Source organism: Cornus florida, unplaced genomic scaffold (genome assembly GCF_030987335.1).
Source record: "Cornus florida cultivar Cherokee Brave unplaced genomic scaffold, ASM3098733v1 CherokeeBrave_3.0.0_Hap2_Chr06, whole genome shotgun sequence".
Classification (NCBI taxonomy): domain Eukaryota; kingdom Viridiplantae; phylum Streptophyta; class Magnoliopsida; order Cornales; family Cornaceae; genus Cornus; species Cornus florida.
Genome location: NW_026775576.1, coordinates 2745295 through 2772977, shown reverse-complemented (window position 1 = coordinate 2772977; position 27683 = coordinate 2745295).

Genomic DNA, 27683 nt, shown 5'->3' with positions numbered 1-27683 from the left:
AATTGGAATTGAATCGGAATCTATAGAATTTAATTGTGTTTATCTATTTAAATTCTATCAATTTGCTCCATGATCTAGTTGTGTTTTAGAAGTGGTTTCTATATTCAAATCATGGACTTAGACTTGTTGTATATTCATTTGGTTATGTTTTGAGCATTGGATAACATAGTTGCTATGTTTATACTCATGAGAATATGTTTTCCTTATTGAATATATTGTTGCCTTGTGTAATGATTTGCACATTTCGTATTTAACATCATTCATGCATAGCGTGTAACGAATCGCACACTGAAGATTCGACATTCATCACATCATATTAGTTGTGGACTTAGAGCATGTATTGTATAGGTTTCCAAATTTGGTTATGCTTGGTAGATAGTTGATTATCTTGCATATTCCGGTTGATATATGCGTTGTTGCACAACTTGTTGATTTTGGAAACTTGGGGATGTCGTTGTTTGACTATGGCTAGGACGTGGTTCTAGTACGAGGGATAGTCCTTTTATATGGTCTAGTGCGCACGTAGGGAGGTTACCCATGGGCTAGTAACCCTAAAGTAACTATGTTGTCGGTCTGATCCAGCGTGACGTCCGAGTATCCACTTTGTTTGATTTCGCATTTCATTTTCAAGTTGATAACTAGATGATGTTGTAACCTGTTGTTTCTTATTTGTCGTTCCATTTTAAGTTACAGGATGTTAACTTTGCGAAATTGTGCTTTATGCGTTGTATTGGAAGTTCCAATGTTGGCTAAATTGCATCGATATTGAAAATAGTGTTTTGATGTTCTAATAAAGCTTAGGATTGATCCTATTGATTCATTTATAACATAGACGTTAAGTGGCATGAACCACTACTGTTATTTTGTGCTTTAGATTCTAAGTTGATGGCTTTGAGAACTTAAACCTTGTTGCATTGTATAACATGCTCTTTTGTTGTTGAATTGCATGGATAATGTGATTCTTGTTAACTTTTATTCAAATATGCTTATGTCATGTTGTATGGATTACTCTAGACCTAGTTCAATTGTATTGAAAATGCAATTCATATTAATCTATGCTCAAGCATTCTTCTTGTCGTGTTCTTTGGATTATCCCAACCATGATTCTTTTCATACACGTATGTATATAATGATTCTTGTTGCTTAGACTCTAAGGTAGCTTAGGATGCTGCCCGAGTCTCACTTGGACATAGACGTTAGGTGGCATGAGCCCCTTTAATATGTTTCACCTTAAGGTGATAAATTTGTAAAATGCTAGGTCGATGCATGCTCATCTCCTACGAGTAGCTTTATGTTACTCACCCATACGATACTGGGGCATATTTCAGGTACGAAGACTTAGTTTGTGATGCCTAGCATTCCTCGGATGTCGTGTAGCTTTCAAGTTTCCATTTCATGCAAATGTTAGCATGAAATGTCATTTTGTAGACTTATATGTCAACATATGTATATTTGATTCCATGTATGTAATGTGTACTTAAGTACACTCCTTTCAATGTATTTGATGTGTATGAGATGAGGCCGGAGGCCAATGACATGTATATTGTATTCTTGTACTTTTTAACTTTATGAAATATTGTGAAAATCTTGAAAAATCTCAAGTCATCACTTCACCGTGGTTGCATCGGGTGTGGGAATTCCATTTTCATTCTTTCATAGGGTCTTATAAATCATTTTTGAAGTGTGGCCAAGGGCCAAACGGTTATTTGATCCCGTTTTGTATTTTTGGATTCCGAGTTTTCATTCCAAGTTCCATTTTTGCCTTTTTGCCCGTTGGGGGGTCGGATTTTGTATCGGTAGTATTTTTAAGTCGTGGACCATTGTAGCACTTCCAAATAGGTAAGTTACGCTTGCGTGCATGGTCGTTTCCGGGCAAAACCTTATCGTTTGTGTTTTGAGCCTCTTGTGAATTCATTTCGCATTTTTTTTTTTGCATATTCTGATCTAGGGGCATTATGGACCTTTCACAGTGGTTTTATTTTCTTCTTTCAACATGGTTGAGTAGAAAACGTGATTTTTGGGGGGGGGGGGGGGGGGGTTTCTTTTTTGTCTTTTTCCAGAAAATGTCGTCTTGGTGCCGGAAATCGATCGCAAAGTTCAGCTTTCAGTTTTCTATTTAGCAGCTTTTTCGACCCTCTGGACCAGATTTCTTGGGAGTGCATTTTGGGCATCTTACATTGCGTTTTTTTTTAATTTTCTTGCGAGTCATGTAGAAAACTCAATTTTGAAAGGGTTTCTTCTCTGTGTTTTTGCAAAAAAATTCATCTAGGCCTCCAAATTCAGCCTCTGTTCCGGATTTTTTTGGAAAACAAACCCACAGCAGCTTTATGGGCTGCTGCTGCCAGCCATGTGTGAACCGGAACGCGCGCGGCGTGCATGGGCGCGCACATGGGGCTGTCGTGGCCCCTCGTCTTGCCACCGCGACGTCATTTCATCTTTTGGGCTTTTCTCCTTCGTTCGAACTACGATTCAAGTGAATTTTTTTTTGAACTTGACTAATTTTTCGTTGTCTTTCCAACGGTGTGCTCGGTTGCACCTACTTCTTCTTAGATAATAACCAGTTTACCCTTTTTGCCATAAGTGATCGTTTTTCTTCGTCATGCCGTTTCTCCTTCGTCCGAACTCTGAATGATGCAATTCTTGAGTCCATCTTGATTAGTTTTTCGTTGTCCTTCCAGCGGTGTGCTCGGTGGCACCCGAATCTACAGTTTTCAGAAATGACTATTTTGCCCCTGGGGGCTTATTTGTCATGTTTTCGATCTTTTGCTTCTGCATCAGTTCTTGTTGAGTTCCACGACCTCATGGAAGGTCACTTTGACTTCTTGGACTCTTATTTTTCTGTTTTCGCTCCCGCATTCGGATCATCCTTACGGTTCATCACAGGACACACTGGCCTAAAAACCAAGGTCGTCACAAAAATTAATTAATGAGCTTAATTAATTTTATTTTAAGTGTGTTGGTCACTTAAATTGATATTGGAGGTAATAGGTTGATAATCCCTTGAAATGTGGTCTGTTTAATCACCTTGTGAGCATGTTAGTAATTTAATGTAGAATTAGTACTTGAGACATCTTGAAATGGTAATTGGACTTAGCATGATATAGAATATCATTGACTTGCATAGCTTGTTTAGATATATCTTGTGTAGGTGTATAGCTTGTTAGAATATTACAATTGTTTACCTTGGAAGCGAGTTACTAAATTGGGACTTATTTAGTACTTGTGGCTTAGTGTGGTAATGTGGTTCAATTATTGTAAAATATTATTGTTTTGGTATATAAATTGCATATTGGAGACTTGACATGTCATATGCTATCTAGACTTGAATTCTAGGACATGATTCGTGTTGAGTCAACCTTATTTGTGCATAGAAGATGGCTTTATGCATTAGTGGATTTGGTATAAGTTTGGTCTAACTTATTGATTTTTGTATAAGTTTTGGACTTATTGATTTTGGAAAGCTTGTAAGGACATATTTCACGTGATGGCTAGGGTTTGGCTCTAGTACGGAGACAAGAGTCTTCTAAGTCATAAGTGCGCACTAGGTAGTACCTTGTGGGTCGTAAATGCCCGGAATAACTTATGCATATGCGCACTAGGTAGTGCCTTGTGGGTCGTAATTACCCGGAAACACTTGCTTGGTCTATTGACCACATGTCCTAGTCTTTCTACTTTGATTTCGCATTCAATTTCAAATTGTTAATCATGGATTACTTGTTGCTTGAGAATTAATGCTTGCTTTGGATATTTGAATCTTACTTAGTATACTTGAAACTGTATACTTGTTTTGTGCAATTATATCTCATATAGTGCACTTGAACTTGTATGCTTGCTCTGTGAGTTTAGATTTCATTTAGTATGCTTGTGCCATGTATACTTGTTTTAGGCGTATCTCTCTTAGCTTAGTATACTTGTGTCGGTATACTTGATTTACGAGATTTTCATATAAAATGCATACTTGTGTAAATATGCTTAGACATTGCATGAATTGTCTTAATGTGGTTTAGTATACTTGGAAATGTATGCTTGTATGTTATATAACATGTTTAACATTATTTAGAATACTTGAGCATGTATACTTGTATGCCGTTGTTCACTTTAAATTGCAAGAGTAGCTTAGGATGATCCCTGAGTCTCACTTGACATAGACGTTAGATGGCATGAGCCCCTTTGACATATTTCACCTTAAGGTGATATAATTGTAAAATGCTAGGTCAATGCATGCTCATCTCCTACGAGTAGCTTTATGTTACTCACCCACGTAGTGGGGACATTTTTCAGGTATCGGGATCAAGATTCGAGATTCACATCATGCTTGGATAATTTGTAAACTTGAAGTTCTCATTTCTTGTAAATGTTGGCTTGAAATGCTATTTATAGCTTTATATGTCAAAATGTGTAAATTTGATTCTATTTTTGTAATGTGTACATAAGTACACTCTTTACAATGTATTTGACATGTATGAGATGAGGCCATAGGCCAATGACATCTAATTTGTATCCTATATAACTTTTAACTTCATGAAATATTATGAAAATATTAAAAAATGCCGAGTCATTGCGTCACTATGCTTGCATCGGGTATGGGAATTCCATTTTTATTCTTTCATAGGGTCTCATTAATTATGTATGAAGTGTGGCCAAGGGCCAAACGGTAATTTGAAATCATTTGTTAATTTTGGTTTTCTAATTTCTATTTTCTTGTTCATCTTTGCCTTTTTGCCCGTTGGGGGTCAGATTTTGCATCGGTGGTATTTTTAAGCCATGGACCAGTGTAGCACATCCTAATAGGTAAGTTACGTTTGCGAGCATGATCGTTTTCAAGAAAAACTTCTTCCTTTTCAATTTGAGCCTCCTAGGAACTCATTTTGAGGTTTTGTTGCATAATCTGATCTAGGGGTATTCTAGACCTTTCACATTAGTTTTATTTTCTTCTTTTCACATGGACATTTAGAAAATGTGATTTTAGGGAGGGTTTCTTCTTCGTGCTTTTTCAGAAAACATTGTCTTGGTACCGGAAATCCCTCGTGAAGTTTCAGCTTCCAGTTTTCATTTTAGCAGTATTTTAGCTCTTTTGACCAGATTTCTTGGGAGGGCATTTTGGCCATTTTATATTGAGTTTTTTTGAATTCTTTTAAAAGTCAGATAGAAAACTCAATTTTAAGGGGGGTTTGTTCTTTGTGTTTTTGCATAAAAATTCATTTGGGCCTCCAAATTCAGTCTCTGTTACGGATTTTTTTGAAAAAAAAAAACAATACAGCAGCTTTATGGGCTGCTGCCAGCCATGTGTGCACCCAGCGCACGCGTGGCATGCATGGTTTCGTGCATGGGGGCGCGCACGGGGCTGTCATGGCCCCTTGTCGGGCCGCCGTGACATCAATTCTTCTTTTGGGCTTTTCTCCTTCGTCCGGACTCCGATTCAAGTGAATTTTTTTTTGAACTTGACTAATTTTTTGCTGTCTTTCTAACGGTGTACTCGGTTGCCCCCAGTTCTTCCTGGATAATTACTAGTTTACCCTTTTTGCCTTAAGTGCTCATTTTTCTTCGTCATGCCGTTTCTCCTTCATCCGGACTCCGAATCATGCGATTCTTGAGTCCATCTTGATTAGTTTTTCGTTGTCCTTCCAGCGGTGTGCTCAGTGGCACCCGAATCTACAGTTTTCAAAAATGACTATTTTGCCACTGGGGGCTTATTTGTTTTATTTTCGATCTTTTGCTTCCGCATCAGTTCTTGTTGAGTTTTCCACGACCTCATAGATGGTCACTTTGACTTCTTAGAGTCTTGTTTTCTGTTTTCGCTTTTGCATTCGGATCCGTTATTGGATCATCCTTTCGGTTCATCACTGACGCACTGACCTAAAAACCAGGGCCGTCACAGGTGGTATCAGAGCTCTTAGGTTTGAATACCTTGGGATGACGAATTTTGGGTGCATATCACATTTTTATTACTTTGTTTTACGTGTTAATATGTTTCATGATAACATGTTTTGGCTTGATAACATGTTTATGTGCTTACGTGCTATATGTGTTATGCTTTCTGTTTAGCTTATTTTGATTCTAATGTAAAGAGCATGACATATGATGTATGCTAGATTAGATTTGTATATGCATGATTGTGTTGTATATTTGGCATGACACGGGATTGGTCATTGAATCACGAGTTGAGGTTGATGGTGATTGTAGTCACAGTTTCATTGTAGTTTAGGTTATTGTTGACCTAGAGTTAACTTTGGATAGGTAGAGAGACACCTTTTGTTTAGGCTCTCGTGGGGTGAGCCATTAGGCACGACCGTAGTACTGGATTTGTTGTTTTGGAAGGTTCCTCTAAGATTGCAATTTTCGTGGGCGGGTACGTTGTGGGCGGGTGCATGGCACTGTCATGCTACCGTGCTGGCTAGCTACGAGCGCAGTTCGGCTAGAATCAGCTTTGGCTTTTGTTTTGATAAGCGTTGTCTTTTTGATCGATGATGATGATGTTGTGTTGGGGATCAGTTGTAGTGATTGATTTGGTTGTTATTGGTATGTCAATAGTTGCCACTTTATTTGAGTTCTCCTTGCATGATGACGCTTTTGGGAACAAGTGTATTGATTGACGTTTGGGGTTGGTGAGAGCATTGCACCGTTAATGTCACTTGTAGTGTCACCTTTAGATTTGGAGATGGATTGTTAGAGTTTTACCAGTGTGGTAAGGGATCACGTTGTTTTGAGACAGGTTGTTGTCACATTTGTTTTGTCTTGAGCTGTCCATTTCTTTAAGGTGGGAATAATGTTTCCTTTTCGTGTTCATCGTGTTGACACTTGTGGGGGGGATAGGGTTCTCACCTTTTCTTGGTCTGTGTTTGGGACTTAACAAGGAGTGAGTCTCTTCTCTTCGTTGCCTTGTACACGGTTTGGGGTTGGTTGGTTCGTGAGGATCATTGTTATCGTTTTGAGTCCTTGGTACGGATTTGGTGGATTTTGGTTGACTTACTTCCATGGAGGGGGTGAAGTCTTTGACCTCATTGTCTTTCTTTCAGAGATGGGGTTGTGGTGCTCAAAGTGAATTGATTTGTGTAAGATCATTTTCTGGGACTTGTGTCCATTTGATTGAGGATTTGGTTGATTCATGAGGTGAGCTCGATGCTCTTTTGAGAATGTCTTTTGGAGACTTGCTTTGGTTTTTGGAGACCTGGATGTGGTTGACTCTTAGGAGAGGTTTTGAAAGATCGCTGTTGGATTTAGCTTGTTTATGGAGTTTTCTCGTCCTAGTTATGGCTAGGTGTAGTTTTGAGGAATTGTTGTTCCAGTGATTGATTGTGGATTGAAATTAAAGGATTTTCATTTAACTTGGTGATGCCAAGCACGGTTTTAAGAGATTCATTTTGTGACTTTGGTTGTTAGGACTTGATGTGTGTTCCGTTTTGATCCGATGTTTGATTTCGGTGTGGTTTTGTAGTTGATCTGTTTTAGGATGATATCTGGAATTTTGAGACATTGGAGTTGTTGGTTCTGTGGTATTGAGAATTTAAGGCCCTAAGCGTAGCGGTGCTTGTGACATTGTTGTCAGAGCTTTGGGATTTGCTACCCCAACTCTCACAAGATCCCTGGTTTCTGTAGTTCTTTTGGTAATGATGATTTACGACATTAATGTCATTGGTATCGAAAGGTTTTATGGGTAGACCTAGTGGGGCGCAGGTTATGAACAAGCGCCTTATACTGTCATGCTACCGTACAAAGTTGTGTGTTGTGGGCGAGTGCTAGTTGCCGTCGATGCTACCTTACTGACGAGTAAGTGTGGGTGGGCACTAGGTACTATCATTGCTACCACACATTTGAGTACATCGTGGGCAGGTTTTGGTCACTATTCGTACTGTCATGTTGTCTTTGTGTTTGTACCTTGATTTGATACGTGATTATCTTGGAGTTCTTTTGGGGATTGTTTTTGGATCAGTATGATGGTTCATCAGGAGAAATGCTTACGGTTGTTGTCTTCCATTCCTTTGTCTGGCGTTGGGTTCTGTGAGTGACCTTTGACTTGTCGTGTGGCCGTGCGGTCATTTTTCTTTAGAGAGGTTATCTTGTCGTAAGCACGTGGGTGCCAATGGCATTGGTTTGCGTGTTATTTTCTAGTTTTTAAATTGCTCTCGTAGCTTGTCGTGGGGTACTCGGAGATGTACTCTGTAGTTATCCTAGTTTCACCTTTTGTTTTGTTGGGGCAGGATTTCGGGGATGAAATCCCTTTAAGGTGGGAAGGTTGTAATGACCCGGTCATTTTCTTCCTTTTCCTTTTTCCTCAAATTTTGCGGATAAATTTTTTCCGTTGTCTTTTCTTTTCTGTGGATGGTTTTTCGTCATCGTCTTGAGTGCTCGGAAATAGTTTCTGAGACTCTTTTCCGTGGATTGACAACTTCCTTTGAGAAACGAGTTATTTCCACAATTTTCGTTTTTCGACACTACTCACTTTTTGGTCCTTATTCCTATTTCGTCCTTTTCCCTATTTCGTCTTTTCCCCATTTGTCACTTTGTTGGCAAAACCTCTCTTCTTGTGCTCGGAGTTGATTTTTGACTTCACGTATCTTTATCGTGAGTGGTTTCTACGAAATACGTATCTTTACTTTTGTAGGAAAGTACTCTGGTTGCTCTCGGTGTCCATAGGGGCATGGATGCATAATTCTTTGAAATTAATTTCTTTCCTTGGGGTGTTTTTCATAAATATCTTTTGAAGATATTTTATTTCAGGGCCATCTAAGAAAATATCTTTTGGAAGAAAACTCAATTTTGAGGGCGGTTTATTCTTTGTGTTTTTGCAAAAAAATTCATCTAGGTCTCCAAATTCAGCCTCTGTTCCAGATTTTTCTGAAAAAAAAAACCATACAGCAGCTTTATGGGCTGCTGCCAGCCATGTGTGCACCCAGTGCACGCGCGGCATGAATGGGCGCGCGCATGGGCATGCGCATGGGGCTGTCATGGCCCCTCGTCGGGCCGCCGCAACGTCAATTCTTCTTTTGGGCTTTTCTCCTTCGTCCAGACTCCGATTCAAGTGAATTTTTTTTTGAACTTAACTAATTTTTCGATGTCTTTCCAATGATGTGCTCAGTTGCACCCGGTTCTTCCTAGATAATTACTAGTTTACCCTTTTTGCCTTAAGTGCTCGTTTTTCTTCGTCATACCATTTCTCTTTCGTCCGGACTCCGAATCATGCGATTCTTGAGTCCATCTTGATTAGTTTTTCATTGTTCTTCCAGCGGTGTGCTCGGTGGCACCCGAATCTATAGTTTTCAAAAATGACTATTTTGCCCCTGGGGGATTATTTGTCATATTTTTGATCTTTTGCTTCCGCATCAGTTCTTGTTGAGTTCCACGACCTCATGGAAGGTCACTTTGACTTCTTAGAGTCTTGTTTTCTATTTTTGCTTCCGCATTCGGATCCGTTATTGGATCATCCTTTCGGTTCATCACTGATGCACTGGCCTAAAAACCAGGGCCGTCACAATTCGTTTGTGGTAACTTGATCCCCATGGATGTCAATCACCTTGCTTCCGTCTGGACTTAGGCATCTCATCACTTGAATCCACCTTTTCCCCATCAACAAATTGTAAGAGGGATGCATCTCCACCACCACAAAGCTCTGGATAAGCTCATTTTCGGTTGCCCAGACAAGCAATTCTACTGTGCTGATCTGTTCAACTCATTTTCCATTAAATCCCAACAATGGGTTCCCAGTACATTTGAGCTCCTCTGACTTGATTACCAGCCGATTGAAGGTGTCTATGGGCATGATATTGGCACTGCTCCCTGGATCAATTAACACTCTTCGTACCAAACACTCTGCCACTGTCAAGCTAACGACTAGGGGGTCTTCATGAGGAATCTGAACTCGCATCAAGTCTACTTTATTGAATCTTGTACGTTCTGTTGGTGCAGAGTGTTGACACTGCCTATTCTTTTATTCATTTTTGCTTGCCAAAAATGCGTTCGAACCAATTCTTCAGACTCTTTGGCTCATTCAGGTCGACCATGAATTGGATTAATAATTCGAACGGGCTGAGTGTTATGGTGATTCGGCTTTTGATTTCTTTTAACTTGCTCACTTGGTTGATTCTGCTCTTGGGCTGGTCCTTGAACATATCATGCAAACTCTCCCTTGGCGATTAGCATCTCCACTTATCTTCTTAAGTTCTTGCATTCATTAGTCTGATGACCAAAATCATTATGAAAAGCATAATATTTAGACTGATCCCTCTATTCGAGAGGTTGTCTAATTGGCAAGGGAGGAAGGAACTTATCTTTGTTTTCTTGGTAGCCTTGCCAATGTAACTTTGAGTGGAGTAATTAGATCATCCTCCCTAGGCCTCTTCTCTGCCTTCCAGGAGGTCTAACGCTGCGGAGGAACTTGCTTCTACCGTATCTTGGCTTTGGACTTCTCTTCTGTGGAGATAATAGATGTCTTCCTAACAATAGTTGCTTCTTCCTCTTCCAGACGCACGAAACCATCAACTCTCTCATTCAGCTCGTCCATTGTCTTCGGCGTGTTCACCACCAAACTTGTATGGAACGGTGTCCCTCGGGTCATTGCTAATTTGAATGCCTGAACTGCTGTGGAAGGATGGCACTCTATCACCATGCTCTTGGTTAGGTTGACCCTGGTAAGAAACGCCTGGAGACGCTCATTGTCATGCTGTTTCATAGTGAACAAACTAGAAATATCTTTTACTGGGCACTTATTCCCATAGTACTGGCTTATGAACCGATCACACAAACTACAAAAATTGTCCACTGAGCCCTTCGGCAAGTTCTTGAACCAGTTGAGCGCCGGTCTAGCTAAGCTTATAGGAAAACATTTGCACATCAAAGGATCATTCTCCATGTTCAGTGACATCTTCAACTAAATATGTAATACATGATCAATCGGATCGGTCATTCCGTCGAATAGAATGAAAACTGGCATGGAAAACTTCCTCATTCTTGGAGTATTCAGGATCTCATCAGTAAATGGCGAATTAATCGTCCGTGCTACCGAACAGAGGGCTTCATTCTCTCTTTCAAACCTCGTGATGATTCTCTAATCTGTAGATCTTCTTTCCGAACTCCTATAATCATATGTGGTCGTTGAAGGCCGATAAGGTGGATTGAATAACCTTTCCTCAATGAACTCTTTCTGCCACGGCAAGTTAATCTTGTGACAATCAAACTCTATATCCTGTTCGCGATTGTGCCTTTCTTGATATGGATTGAAAGCTGTATTTTCTTCCCGCCTGATCTTTTCACGATGTGGATCAAAATGTACAGATCCTTCTCGATCCTCAACTCGACGAGTGTTTGGCGGTAAATTCTCCATCCTAACCCCCTTGCGGTGGAGATCGACATGGTTATCTCCTTCTTGCTCACCTTGATGTGCTTCATCAGGTCGCACGCCTCTTTCTCCCACCAGAAGCGGTCGCAACGCAACTGGAACCTCTCGGCGCTCCATTCTAGCTCTCAACTCTGCATTTTCTTTTCTTAGAGCTTCGATCATGTTCATCAGTTCATCAAGCTTCATCTGCTGGCCATTCTCCATTGGATTCGAACTCTCTCCTCTGATCATCATTCCGGATCGTAGCAAAGTCATTAATCGTAAATTTCTGACCAGATCTGAACTTTGCCGATACAAACGCTCTAGATCTGGATTTTAGTTTAGCTGAATTTCAATCGTGATTAGCCAAATCTGAGTTGTTCTGGCGATGGACTTGCCAAATTTAGCAATCTCAGTAACTCTCGACCGCACAGCTCACTAAAACAAGCACCAATCAGAGCTGCGTAGATCAAATGCCAACTTCTCAAAATCAACTGGATTCGAGATTCGGCCAGGCAGATCATGATTTAACTGATCTTGATTCCGCCTTCAACGATCAAGCTTTGTCTTCACGTACTACATTGAATCGAATCAATCTAAATCAAACATCAATTAATCCTCATCGTTTCCCACAGACGGCGCCATTGAAGATGCAATAATTCTCTCTCTCTAAATGGACAGAGTTTCGTTACATTTCAAACATTTCGATCCCCACTCTCTTTCATTTTTTCCCTATTTATAGATTGTTTACAATGTTCTAAAAGATCCCTAGCTAACTTCCTCCATTGGGCTCATCCTTGAGGCTTTTGCAACCATGGATCCACTCGTCTTTAAGGCCTCCAGCTTCACTCTTCGGCATTGGGCTTGCCTGATCACAGCTTGATTTTGGCCCAGGCCATTTGTAAGGCTTATTCATCATCATATGGGTTAGATCCGGCCCATACTGCCTTTGGTATCCTCAGTGTTAGCCAAACAGTGCCTTCACGACTCTTTGGTTCAATTATTATGAGGGGAAAAAAAAAAGAAAAAAAAAAAGAGACCAAAATCAGCCAAAAAACTAATTTTTCCCCCCCTTTTTTTTTTTTTTTTCAAGCAAACATTCCCTTAGGAACAGTGTTTTTTGTCTAAAAGAAAGTTTTGGGCCAGAATAAAAAAATTAAAAGAAAATGGACGCGGGCCTGCATGGCAGGCCTGCGGCTCGCCAACAGGGTCGCGGAATACCTCGACCCATTCCACGATCCAATGGGTAGGGCCCCAATTTTTGGCTACCCCATTAGAGCAGGTCAATCTCCAAACTTGGCCCAAAATTGCGGTATTCCGCTCCATTGGACCTGCTCTTAGCTTATGTGGAAACTTGGGTTTCCTAATGGCATGACTTAACTTTAATGGAAACTTACCCTGTGTAAATAACCTAACATATATGGAAATTAGGGTTTAAATAAAAAATAGCTTACCTTTAAGATAGGGATTACTTTGACAATTTTCTTTGAAAGATTATGGTTTGGACCTATCTTTTGAAATGGTGTATGGCCTTTATATGAAAATCGTTTTGAGAAAAGAATACTTAAAAGAGAGAATTTTGAAAAATATGTAGAATTTGAATATAAAAAATATATATTAAAAGTGATTTTTAAGAAAATCAATAATATGACTTAATCTATTTTAAGATATAGACTTTGAAATTGAGGAGAATGATTTAATAAAAATCAAGGGATCTATTTAATTTATTTTAATAAATAGAATTTGAACTAAAGGGAATATTTTTTAAAGAAAATTATATGGTTGTTTTAATTTATTTTGAGAAAAAGAATTTGAACTAAGAAGAATGATTTTTAAGAAAGTCATATGATTGATTTAATTTACTATTGAGAAATAGAATTTGAATTATAAAGAGTGATTTTTAAGAAAATTTTGTGTTTGACTTAGAGTGCTCTTAAAATTAGAATATAAATTTTAAAAGAGACTTTGTACTCGAAAATTATGATTTTCTCGAAAGTAATGTGAGATATAATTTTTCTAATTAGCAAATTTTGATGTCAAAACAAGTCCGATCGAGTTGTAATTTCAAGTTCAAAATTCAAGATCGAGATCAGCTGTAGAATTAGAAAGTTGTTTAAGTTTGATATAATGAGATCTACAAAAAAAGAATGAACAATACTTAGGAAGATGGGTTTTGAGGTTAAAACACTTTTTATACTTGGTATATTTGCAAACTTACCAAAACATTATTTTTCCAAGTGCCTGGCCTTCATTGTTTAAGACTGACCATCTTGAACCGGTTCAACCTTTTTGGAACCGGTTCAAGAATCAAATAATTCCTTCAAAATTTCACTGGCCATCTTAAACTGGTTCAACTTTCCTTGAACCGGTTCAAGGCTTTCATACAGTTAAGGTAACTTAGTTTCCTGTTATGAATTTTTCTTCCTAATTGGTTTAGAATTCTTCCAAAAGTCCTATGCATGAAAATTACCTTTTCCTATGCATATCTTGGTCTTTGAAAATTCTATATTAGCCTTAACTAGGTTGATATGGCTTTTGCATTACATCTTCAGATTTCTAAAAAGCCTATTAGAGAGATATTTTTGCAGAAAATCAACTATGAAGTTTCTATCTTTCTTTTTAAAACACACTTATAAACACAATAGTGAGTTTAGAGTGTTGTTCAAATTCTGATCGTGATCAAAGTATTTTGAATCTTACATCTACAACGATCAAAGAAAGCAGATCTACTTCTTCTACATCAAATTCAGATCTTGAAGAACAAAGGTGAAACGATCACACTTTGAAAGGGTCAAAGCATTCGAGTGCTGTTTGATCTACCAGCAATCCTTCTACAGAGATTAATGGTAAGCCTAAGGTCAAGAGCTATTGAGTGGGACGTCACTGATGAGCACTGAAAAGTGCGCATTTAAATCCCTTAAGCTTGAACGTTTTAGTACCTTATCCTATCTTATTTTACCGTTTTAGTCTTATTTCATGTTATTTCCCTTTTAGGTACTTATCCCCAAAATAAGTTAATCCAACTGAATTGGAGCATAAAAGATGCAATCTCAAGCTCAATGGAAGAAAGGAGCAAAGAGGAAGGAAGTTGGTGAAAGGAAGCTCTTTCGATCGATCGAACAGAGCTCAGATCGATTGAACATTGATCATTCCAATAATGCTAAGATGGATCGAGCCTTTTGTCTTTATCCTCAGCAAGATGCCTTCTTCAATCGATCCAACAATTCTTTGATCGATCGAACACCTTTGATTTTATCCACACTACCACTTTTGTCCTCTTCCCAAAAATATCTCAGCCTTGTCTTTATTCCAAAAAGGCACCGCTATGGTTTGATCGATCGAACCAACCTTGAGATCGATCGAACTGCCTCGAGTTACGTAAAAATTTGATTTCAAGCCAAATTAAATGTGTGCTCATGGTGCAATCATTGAGAGGTCCTTGTGCACGAGGTCTAACCATTGGATGTGACATTTGAGCTATCTATATAAGGATTTTGGCTTTTTTGAGTAAGAAGGTTGGTAAGATTAGAGAGACTTGGTTAGAGATTAGAGATAGAACACTCAAATTGGGAAAGTTCTTCATCTTTTCTAGGGTTTCCACCAAGGAGGAAGATGAAGATTTCTAGTATGGGGATAGCCCTTAAGGGTTGGATGACAACATCAATGAGTGGCTAAGCATCTTCTTGGGACTAGAGCTAGCCCTAAGCATGCCTCCTAGACCTTGATGTTTTGTAATTAATGGGGATTAGTGTTGTAATTCTTGTCTTAACCTTTGATATATATATATATAAATCTTGTTTCTACCATAATTTGTGTAGTTTAGTACTTCCAATTGATCATTTCATTCTATTCATATGTTTATGTATGCTAGAATAGATGTTCATGTGTTTATCTCTAGGTTTTGTGATATTGATGCATGTCTATGTGTGTTGATACTATGAATCTAGTGATGGTCAAGGCATGGTGCTTAAATAGAATACTCTTGTGGTTTGTTTGATGGTTCATACTCATTTCTTGATGGATTGTGCCTCTTCTTTAGTTTAATTAGTTTAATTTTTATGTCTCTAGCTTAGTTGTAGTGTAGTTGCTTTACGTTCTTAGATGGGAGGACAATCCATACTTGTTGTTTGATGTTCCATACTTATGAATACAAGTAGTATATATTTCTATAATTTAATGATGTGTGTTGATTGTGGACTTAAAGAAAGGAATAATGGCTCAATTGGATATGTTGTGCTATTCACTAGTTTGTCTAGACACTATATACTTATTTAGTCATCCATGCTTGTTGATTCAATCAATGACACACACTAGTATTGCAACACATAATTTCTCTCATCCATCAAACATTGAATGTCTAGGAAGGTGATGTTTAGTGGTGACTTCTAAGTCCTAAGACCTCTCTCTCTCATTCTCTACACTTTACTCAATTTAGTTGTTCTATATTATGTTAGTTTAGTTTAATTTGTAGTTTAACTCAACCAACAAACCATCTTTTGATCACTTGACCTACTAATCCAACATTGTTTTCGCACAAATACTGCCCTCTTTTCCTTGGGACGATCCCTACTCACCATAGCTATATTAGTAGTTAGAGGTAGTAGTGGCATTTTCTAAATTTAAACTTGGCCACACTACATACTTTTGCAAGCAATTGCATGCTTTAGTCTGAGACATACCAAGTTTTGGCGCCGTTGCCGGGGATAGAGGCAACGCCGTATTTTGGAAATAATTAGGAATTAGCACTCTTTTGATCGTGTCTTTATTTTATTTTATTTTGGTTACTTATTGTGTTTGTTCTTGATTGACTAGGTGCATTGAGCTAAGGAAAGTGAAGCAAAGGAAAATTCTAAAGCACGAAGCAAGCAAAGCTAAGCAAGAGTAAAAAAAAAAAAAAAAAAAAAAAAATTCTAAAAATTTGCAAAGCCAAGCAAAAATTGAAAAACAATTTGAAGTTGCTTAAGGACCCTTTTTGAGCTTTTCTAACTCTATCTATAGTTAAATCGTCGACCCGCGTGGAGGCAAGTCTTTAAATTCTTAGATAAATCGTGAGCCCGCGTGGAGGCAATTTACTTTCTTTGCATATTATTCAAAGCATGGGAGTATGGGATAGATGTATGTGGAGGTTTGTTAATTGATTTGTTGTGAAGGTGAAGTGATTGTTATTTGCTACATGTTTGTTGCTAGTTGTTGCTTTGTTTGTGTATGCATGGTCATAGGTCGTTAAATCCTACTCTTATCCTACTTGATTTTCATCTCGAATCGGTTGTTCATAATCCTAGGGGAAAGGGTAGCTCATCACTCCATTTCATCAATGGAAGACATCAATGAGGACCGTGTGGAGGACCTTGGTCACATAGATTAACAAGGTATCCTCCACCCTAATGTGCATTATGACAACATCCAAGTACCATTAGGCATGCCAAGACCATTCATTCCACCACAACAACAAGGCCAAGTTCCATTGGGAATGCCTCGATCACTTGTTATTCCACCCCTGTAATGACCCAGTCATTTTCCCTCCTTTCCTTTTTCTTAAATTTTACTGATAAATTTTTAACGTTTAATTTTCTTTTCTGAGTTCTGTTTCTCGTCACTGGGTGTCATCTCGAGTGCTTGGAAATGGTCTTTGAGACTCTTTCATTTGGATTGACAACTTCCTTTAAGGACCGAGTCATTTCCACATTTTTCGTTTTTTGACACTATTCACTATTTCGTCTATTTCCCTATTCTGCCTTTTCCCCGCTTGTCACTTTTTGGCACAACCTTACCTTTCATGCACGGATTTGGTTTTTGACTTCATGTATCTTCATCCTAAGTGGTTTCCACGAAATACGTATATTTACTTTTGCAGAAAAATTCTAGTTACTCCCGGTGTCCATAGGGGCTTGGATGCATAGTTCTTTAGAATCTTTTTCTTTTCTTGGGGTGTTTTTCATAAATATCTTTTGAATATATTTTATTTCAGGGGTTTTTAAGAAAATATTTTTGGAAGATATTTTCATTCTGAGCCAGTTGTGCAGTTTTCACTTTTTGGAGGGGTCATTATGCAATTAACGAAAGGTATTGCAAAAATGTCTCGTTTTGAGCTTGGATCCTCGTACGGGATTATTTTTCACTTTTTATCGACTCATGAACTATGACGACCCTGGATTTTTCAACCCAGTGTGTCCTGTGATGACCCAAAACGGATCCAAAATGCAGAAGCAAAAGATAGAACAATGGTCTTTAGAGATACAACACTCCTCTAAGACACCAATGTGACCCTTAACGAGGTCACGAAACCCAAAGGAAGAAAATACGGAAGCAACATTTTAAAAACGGATAAGAATGAACCTAGGGGCAAAATGGTCATTACACAATAAAATGGGTGCCACCGTGCACACCATTGGAAAGACAACGAAAAATTAATAAGGATAGACTCAAGAATCACTTGATTCGGAGTCCGGATGGCAAAGATATCAAGTTCTGAAGTCAAAGGAAGGGAAATCATGTCTCGGTTCGAACCAAAAACAGATACTACCTTACTAAAACTTGAATAACTTGAGCCATAAGAATAATCTGAAGCTCTAATTAGTACCATTGGAAAGCTTATTTTGACGCGATCAATTTAGACTCAAGAACGGACCAATTCGGAGTTAAAACAAAGAAGTTATGATGATTTGAAGTCGGAGGTGCAGTGCTGAACCAAGACACACACACCTGTGAACAGTACTTCGAGCACTCGAACAAGGACTTCGAGTGCTCAAAAATTGCCCTAAGAGATCTGCCCAAAGTTCGAGCGCTCGAACTCCCCATTTAGAGCGTTCGAACTCCTGTAGGCTGCTCCTAAAATGTTGACTTGAAATGCAATTTTGAGGACTTTCTGGGCCTTTTTGAGAAAAACACAAAGAAGAAACTACCCTCAAAATCATGTTTTCTAGCCAACCATGCCAAAAAAAAAACTTTATTTTTTCAAGTGAAAACCCCAAAATGCCCTTATGCTTAATTTAGGCTCAAAACGGCAAAAAATATAAGTTTGCACCAAACATACTTTTGACCCCAAATACACTTCTAGGCTGAAACAAATATGCACGCAAATGTAATAAGTGATTTTGAGCACGTGGGAATGGTCCGCAGCTCCGGGAAATGACCGATGCAAACATTGTGAGACAATAACTTAACATTTTTCAATATTTTCATGATATTTCATGAAGTCAAAACTACATAGAATACAAATACATGTCATTGGCCTCTGGCCTCATCTTATACATGTCAAATACATTGTAAGGAGTGCACTCATGTACACATTACATGTTTAAATTCAAATATACATATTTTGACATATAAGGCTACAAGTGGCTTTTCAAGCCAACCTTTACAAGAAATGAAAATCTTCAAGTCCACCTATCATCCAAGCATGACGAGAATCGCAACCTTGATTCTTGTACCTAAAATATGCCCCAGTATCGTAGGGGTGAGTAACATAAAGCTACTCGTAGGAAATGAGCATGCATTGACCTACGTTTTACAAGTTTGCATAATTTAATTATTGTGGTTCATTCCACCTAACGTCTATGTCAAAGGTGAGACTCAAGGAGCATCCTAGCTACCTAGGATCATTTCTAGCATCAATCACCTCATTCATGCAATTTTAGCAGCATAGGGTTATGCTTACACAAAGCAACAACATAGGAGCATACTTACACAAAGCAACAACATATAGATTCTCAAGGTAATCAACTTGAAGTCTAAAATGCAACATCAACTAAATATAACAATTTAGCATAATTAGAATATCTAATACCACACATCAAGACATAGGTTCTCTAGGTTATCAACTAGAAATCTAAAAGTGTGAAATCAACTAAATATATCAATTTAGTATAGATGTACTTAACAACATCAATTCGTAATCAACCAAAATTACAAGTTACAATTAAACATTGGTTGTCAACTTGAAATTTAATGCGAAATCACATAATGGAAAACTTGGACATCTCGTCTTGGACTAAACCAAGATCAATATGGTTATTTCGGGTATTAACCCGCTGGGAAGACCACCCTAATGCGCACTATCTCAATTGGTACCTCCCGCACTAAAGCCAAACTTTAGCCATGTTACTTGTAACACAATGTCCCAAGAGAATCCAAAATATATCAAGTTCAAAACTTATATGTCATAATTTAAGGCATATAAACCACCTTCCATGCACAAGTAGGTTGAAACCACACAATCCATGCCTTAGAGTTTAAATTCTAAAATGACATGCATAATGTCAATTACAAAGTGTGCACTACACATGGTATCAATATCTTCTATAAAGAAAACATGTTCTCATGAATATAAATATAACAATAAAGTTGTCCAATGCTCAAAACACAATCAAGTGAATACATAACAAGTTCAAGTCCATGATTTGAATATAAAAACAACTTCCAAAATACCAATAGATCCATGGAGCCATTAGATAGAATTTAATTAAACAAGACGATTAAATTCTCTAGATTTCAAATAGCCTCAAATTAATACATGTTAAGCAACATATCATGGTCTTTACATATATCAAATCAAAAGTGCAAGATAAGCAAGATATCATCAAATAGAATTTAATTAATTTAAATCAATTAAATCTCTAGATTTCAAAAGTTATCCAAATGATCTCAAATTAATTTATATCAAGCACTAAGTCATGGTCATACCATATATCAAGTCTAAGATGGATTACAAGCAAAACACAATTTACTAGAATTAAATCCATTTAATCTCTAGATTTGAAAACTCATCTAAATCAACCCAAATTAATATATATCAAAGATCAACTCATGGCCATGCCATTTACCAAGTCTAAAATGAGTTATAAGCAGACTACCATTAATCATAATTTCTCAAATTAATACACTACATACATACAAGTTGTATAAGCATCAAAAACATGTAAGACAACAAACATATAACCCTATAACATTCCCTACATCACTAGAGAAGTGTCTCTCTAGAATCCAAGGCAAAATCAACACAAAATGGCAAACCCTTCTAGGGTTATGAAGAGGAAGATAAGGGGAACAAAATGTATTCCCAAGTTCAAGCTTGGAAATCAATGGAAGGCTCTCAAAAATCAAGGTCAAAACTTAAGGCTTTAGGCTCCATCCATGGAGGCTAGGGTTTTCTTTACAAAAGAGGGAGGAAATGAAAAATGATGAAGATGAAATGTGAGTGGAGGGAATAGAGATCCTCCACTCACTATGTGCTCTTACACTACCTCTCACACACACACTAATGCAAGATCACATTGTGAGCCTACACTTGTCACAAATCCAAGGCTCCATCCTAGGCTAAATCTAAGCCTACACTTGTCAACCATCCAAGCCAACAAGTGCACCAATCCTAGGCCAACAAGTGGTTAAATCTCCACCCTCCACATGTCCTCATCCAAGGCCTAAAAGTGTTTCCACACACATCACAACAAGTGGACCAATAAGAGTGTGACACTTGTCACACTTTCTAAAAATTGCAAAAAAAATCCTTTTTTGAAAATATCTTCCAAATTAAATTACAAAATGGTCCCTAAGACGAAAAATAATTACTTTACAGTAATTACACAAAAACCCCAAAAGTTTAAAAAATTACAAAATTGTCATGCATCTATACCCTTTACAAGAAAAGTAAGCACTTAGCATGCTTTTCTACAAAAGTGAAAATACACATAGTATGGAATTTAAATATCGTGGATGCATGCAAAACAGGAATCAAATCCGAACACGAAAAGTGAGGTTATGCTAACAAAGTGACAACCGAGAAAAAGACGAAAGTGAATAGTGTCACAAAAGTGAAAATGTGAAAATGACTCGGTCCTCAAAGGAAGTCGTCAATCCACCAAAAAGAGTCTCAGAAACCATTCCTGAGTACTTAAGATGACACTAAGTGACGAGAAACCGAACTCAGAAAGGAAAAGATCAACAGAAAAAAATATTCGTGAAAATTCGAGAAAAGGAAAGGAATGAAAATGACCGGGTCATTACAACCTTCCCACCTAAAAAGGATTTCGTCCCCGAAATCTAGCCCCAACCAACAAAAGGGGAAACAAGGAATACCACAGAGTACATCTCTGAGTATCCCACACAACACGCTACACCAGCGACCTCAAAGTTGAAAGGAACCCCACAACCCAGTGTCATTTGCACCCACGTGTTCATGATAAGACAACCTCTCAAAAGGAAAATGACCACGTGACCATACAACAAGTTAGAACTCACACACAGAACGCAAGGTCAGACAAGGGAATGAAAGACAACAACCGAAAGCATCCCTCCTGACAACCATCAAACGGATCCAAAACACATCCACCACAAAGGACTCCAAAATAATTACGTATCAAATCAGGGTACAGAACAAACACAACGTGGCAGTACGAATAGTGACCAAAACCCGCCCACGACGCACTCAAATGTGTGGTAGCAATGACAGTACCTAGTGCCCGCCCACACTTACTCGTCAGTAAGGTAGCATCGACGGCAACTAGTACTCGCCCACAACACACAACTTTGTACGGTAGCATGACAGTATAAGGCACTAGTTCATAACCTGCCCCCCACTAGGTCTACCCATAAAACCTCTCGATACAAATGACGTCAATGTCAAAAATGATCATTACCAAAAACACTACGGGGACCAACATTTTGGGAGAGTTGAGATATGGTCCAAAGATGTCCGGCCGGACCATCCTGGCCAATCCCAAAACTCTGACAACAATGCCATAGGTACCGCTATGCTTAAGGCCCCAAATCCTCAACACAGCAAAACCAACATCTCCAATGTCTCAAAATAACCCTATTAATAACATTAATCAGGAATCCAAAACCTGACAAGCAAATCAACGCCTACATAATTCAAAACGAACCTCACGATAAGACATTTCATCGAAAGTCCTTCATATCTCCCTGAAACAGATCAACTACAAGACTACACTGTAATCAAATATCAGATCCGCATCCCTATCATAGATAACTAAATCCTCCAAATACAAATCCACCAAGTGGCACACACATCAGAATGCCAACAACTAAGGTCACAAAATGAATCTCTCAAAACCGTACTTGGAAACACCAAGTTAAATCAAAATTCCTCAATTTTTGATCCACAACCAATCATCAGAACTACGATTCCTCAAAGCTATGCCTAGCGGTAACTAGGACGAGAAAACTCCCCAGACAAGCCATATCCAACAACGATCTTTCAAAACTCTTCTAAGAGTCAACCACATCAAGGTCTCCAAAACTGAAACAAGTCTCCAAAAGACATTCCTAAATAGCGTCAAACTAACACAACGAGTCAACCATATCCCCAATCAAATGGACACAAGTCCCCTTAAAATGATCTCATACCAATCCACTCACTTTGAGCACCACAACCCGTCAATAACCACGGCAAAAACTCCCCAAGGGAAGACATGAAAGAAAGGGAACCACTAGTCCTAAGAAGGACAACACCACGACTCCATCTCTGAAATGAAAGATAGCAAGGTCAAAGACCGCACCCCCTACATGGAAGTAAGTCAACCAAAATCCATCAAATCCTCACCAAGGACTCAAGACAACGATAGTGATCCTCACGGACCAACCAACCCCAAAGCTGTGCACACTGCAACGAAGAGAAGAGACTCACTCCTTGTGAAGTCCCTAACACGAACCAACACAAAACCCTCGTGGAAACCCACATACACACTACTTATGACCGAGGGAAACGATTGGGGAAAACCAAACCTGGAAGTTATGCATATGACAAGGAAATGCAACTACCAAGAAATAAATTTACTCACATAGAGGCATGGATGCATAATTCTTTGGAATTATTTTCTTTTCTTGGGGTGTTTTTCGTAAACATCTTTTGAAGATATTTTATTTCAGGGGTATCTAAGAAAATGTCTTTTGGAAGATATTTTTATTTTGAGGCAGTTTTGCAGTTAACCCTTTTTGTTGGGGCCATTGTGCAATTAACGAAAGTTATTGCAAAATACCTTTACTGGTGCCTGGATCCTCGTACGGGATTTATTTTCACATTTCGTTGAGTCGTGTACTCATAGAATTCCGTTCTGGTCATTTTTCTCCAATTTTAGAGTTTTTGGACCCGGTTGCCGCCGAACTTGTTTGGGCATATCTTTCTACTCGGACTCAGTTTTTGATGCCGCTTCCTCTATTGTTCATATTTTCTCATTTGGAATCTTTTTCGTTCACGGAGTTTTGCCATTTGAGCGCGTCTGCTCAAAATCCACTTTTCCAGACCCGGCAGAGCCCTTTCGGGGCACTTTTTGAGATTTTCTATAAATAGTAGGCCTAAAGAGAAAAAGTCAGATTTTCTCTCTCTCTCCTCTCCTCTGGCCGGTATCCATGGCAGCCATGGCTACCACCTTCTCTCGCTTCTTTTGGTCCACTTCTTCTTGGTAGAAATCCTTCGGCCTTAACGTTTAATGCTTGTCTTGACACCGCGCATCTTATGCCCTTATTAGTATCCATTTCTGACAATTTTTCAAGTTCGGGTTTGGAATGAAGTTGAGATTTTCATGGGGCTTCTTTCGGATTCTTGTTCACGGTGTTGTCCCCAACAAAACCTCTCTATATCGTCGAATTCGGAGCACTTTTATTTCGGTGGGCCTTTGAGGTTTTCATCTTAAATCGAGGTAGGGGATGTTCTAGGTTTAATTCTTGTTATATAGCATGATATTGATGCTTATACAACTTGATTACATGCTAAAATATGAAATCTAGAGATTTTATTATTTATTTTTCTTGCACGGGGTCTGATTTTCCTGGTTGCTCATGACTTGGTTAAAACATGTAGCATGATATTATATTGCCCCTTGATATGCTCATTGTCGTGTATTAAAATTGAAACATTTGAATAAGTATTAAAGCTTTTATTTAATATTTATCTTAAGTGAAAGATTAATTCACATGGCCTAAATTAGCTTGAAATCAATGTGTGTTAGCATAGTAAATTAGGCCCTAGCATGCTCTTCAACATAGATTAATTTGAGAGTAATCTGATGTGTTTTAAAATCTAGTATTCATTAATTAATTTGATTAATTAATTTGCTCCGGGTGTACTATTCACTCTATTGGAATACCGACTTGACATTCTTGATGTGCATGCTATGTGGTTTTACATATATTTGATCTATAATATTTAATTAGGTTTTAAAATCTATCATTTATTATTTTTTCTTAGTATTAAAGTTTAATACTCATGGTTGTATCTTGCATGTAATTCACTTGTAACATACTCTTAAATCAAGTCTTGACATGTTGTATAACATACACTACATTGAGATCATTTAAATATATTTCAAAATATAGAGATTTTAATTAAAAGGATTAATTAAAATCCATTCAATGGTTCCTTGAACTTGACTAAGTGTCTAACTTGTTTTCCATGATTTCCTTGACAAGTTCCTTCACGTGTATCAATTCGAGAATAATCGGATAAGTTGTGAAACTTATATTTATTTAATTCCTTTATATGGAATTTAACTCACATGGTTGTATCACGCTTAGAATGAACTTGTAACTTGACATTGGACTTACCTTGTAATTTTGATAATTTAATCTCTTAAGTAGATTAAATTTCCTTTATATGCTTCCTTCGAGTTAATCATGCCTTGATATGAATTCTTGTTAAACTAGTGAACTTGACTTGAATTTCATGAACTATTATCTTTTATCAAGCATCATGACCTCTTATATCTAGGTTTCATTAAGGTAATTAATGAACATGCACCTTTGTCTTGGAATGATTTAATTACACATGTGTTGCTTAGGAAATAATTAAATCATGTATCTTATACTTGTGGTATACTTTCATCAATGGATTCTCTGTGCTTAAATCCTAGTGTAGTCTATGTAGATACATACCATGACTTCTTGACATTTCACATGCCATCGTAGTTGAGTACTTAGGGCATGACTTGTGTGTTCCAAAATCTTCGTTGTGCATGAAACGTGGTTAATGCATTTCTTGTATTTTGATACTATCTTGGTTTGCACAACTTGTTGAATTTGGGACTTGGAGATATCAATCAAGAATTGACATGGCTAGGACTCGGTTCTAATACGGGGGAATGTCCTCCTACAACTATAGTGCGCACTTGGGGAAAGGTACCTATGGGTTAGTAGCCCTAAAGTGATATCAAGAGTACGGTTTTAATCCGGGAGATATCTGAGTTTCCACATTGGTTGATTTCACTCTCTTTAAATTTCAAGTTGCTGTAGCTTGAAGATTTAAACTTGTTGTGTATTTGAAATGCTCCAATCCTGTTTACTTGCATAGATATTATGCCCTGTTCTTGATTCATGTATAACTCTTTTCGTGTTTCATGGAATGTTCCAATCTTGTTATTTGCATAGATATTATGCCTTGTTCCTGATTTCGTGTATAACTCTTGTCTTGCTAATTGGATTATCCCAATCTTGTTATTTGCATAGATATTATGCCTTATTCTTGATTCCTTGTATAACTCATATCGTGTAAATTAGAATGTTCTAATCTTGTCATTAGTGTAGATATTATGCCTTATTCGTGATTCAAGTATACTTTATGTCGTGTATTCTATCCTTGTTTACTTACATAGATATTATGCCTAGTTCTTGATTCCGAGTATGCTTCTTGTCGTGTTCTTGGGTTGTCCCAAATCTTGACTTGTTTCATATGAGTGTATATCACGATTCTTGTTGTTAGTGCTCTAGGGTAGCTTAGGATGCTCCCTGAGTCTCACTATGACATAGTCGTCAGGCGACATGAGCCCTTTAACATGTTTCACCTCAAGGTGATATAAATTGTAAAATGCTAGGTTGATGCATGCTCATCTCCTACAAGTAGCTTTATGTTGCTCACCCCTACGTTACTGGGGCATATTTCAGGTACAGGACTCAAGATTTGAAGATTTCATTGCTTGGGTGATTTGTGGCTTCACATGACAAAACTTGTATTTTTGACTCTATGTATGTAAAGTGTACATAAGTACACTCTTTTTAATGTATTTGACATGTATGACGTGAGGCCAAGGGCCACGAACCTTTAAGTTCATATGTATGTAATTTAAACTTCAAGTTTTGCCATTAAAATGTATTTTGTCAACTTTTGAGGTTTGACATGTCAAATTTTGTAAATGGGATGTAATGAGGCCATAGGCCATTGTAACATGTTTAATTATCCATATTACACTTGCGTGCATGTTCACATCATCACACATTAGCATATTATGTGAATTGAACATGCCATGGGGAATTCTAAGTAGGCTTTCAACCTTGAGTGCATAACATGAAATTTTTGCACTTTCTCGAGTCATTTCAGTCGACCGAAATGGCATTTCGGTCTACTGAAGCCTTTTGGTTTTCATTGAGCTTCAAAAACCTCACTTTCCAGTAGCCATTTTCCGCTTTTAAGGTCATTTTGGTCGACCGATGGCTCATTTCGGTCGACCGATGGCTCATTTTGGTTTATGGAACCAACCAAGCTTTAAAAACCTGATTTTAGCATGATTTGTCTTCATTTCAGTCATCCAATGGGTCATTTTGGTTGACCAAAATGGCTAGATCCCGAGACTAGCCTCTGTTGAGTTTCAGCACTGAACTTCCAACTTCGAATGGCCATAACTTCTTCGTTTCTAACCCAAATTGGGTGATTCTTGAGCCTAAATTCATGAGCTTGAAGTCAGATTTCCAATTAAACCAACAATGAATTAAAACTCTAACTATAGTGAGAGTTATTTATGTTTTAGTGAGTGGGTGTCAGTTTTTGTTGAAACCGGGAAAGGGGCATTTTCTTAGAACCTTTTGGAATGTTGCAAAATGATTAGATTAGGTTGTTTGAACCTGATTTGACTTGATTAGAGTTAAATCACCCTTTTTAATTGCAAATTTACCACTTTGCCCTTGATTAAAGGGTTTGCTCGCTTCTCTTCATCTTGTTGTCTCTCCTTCGTCCGGACTCCTAATCATACGATTCTTGAGTCCATCTTGATTAGTTTTTCAATTCCTTTCTTGTGGTATGCTCGGTGACACCTGAATTCATACTTTTAGAAATGACTACCTTGCCCCTGGGGACTTAAATTGTCAGTCTTCCGGTCCTTTGCTTCTGCATCTTGTTTCTGTGAGTTCCGTGACCTCATGGAGGGTCATCCTAGGGTCTTAGAGGTGTTTTGTGCCTTGGAAGACCATCATTTTGTTTCTTGCTTCTGCGTCTGGATCCGTTATCGGGTAAATCTTCGGTTTATCACTGTAGTACTGGGTTGAATCAAAACCCGGGTCGTTACAAGTGGTATAAGAGCGTCTGGGTTCGAATACCTTGGACGACGGGTTTTGGGTGCATATTATGTTTGTGTTGCCATGCTCTACGTGT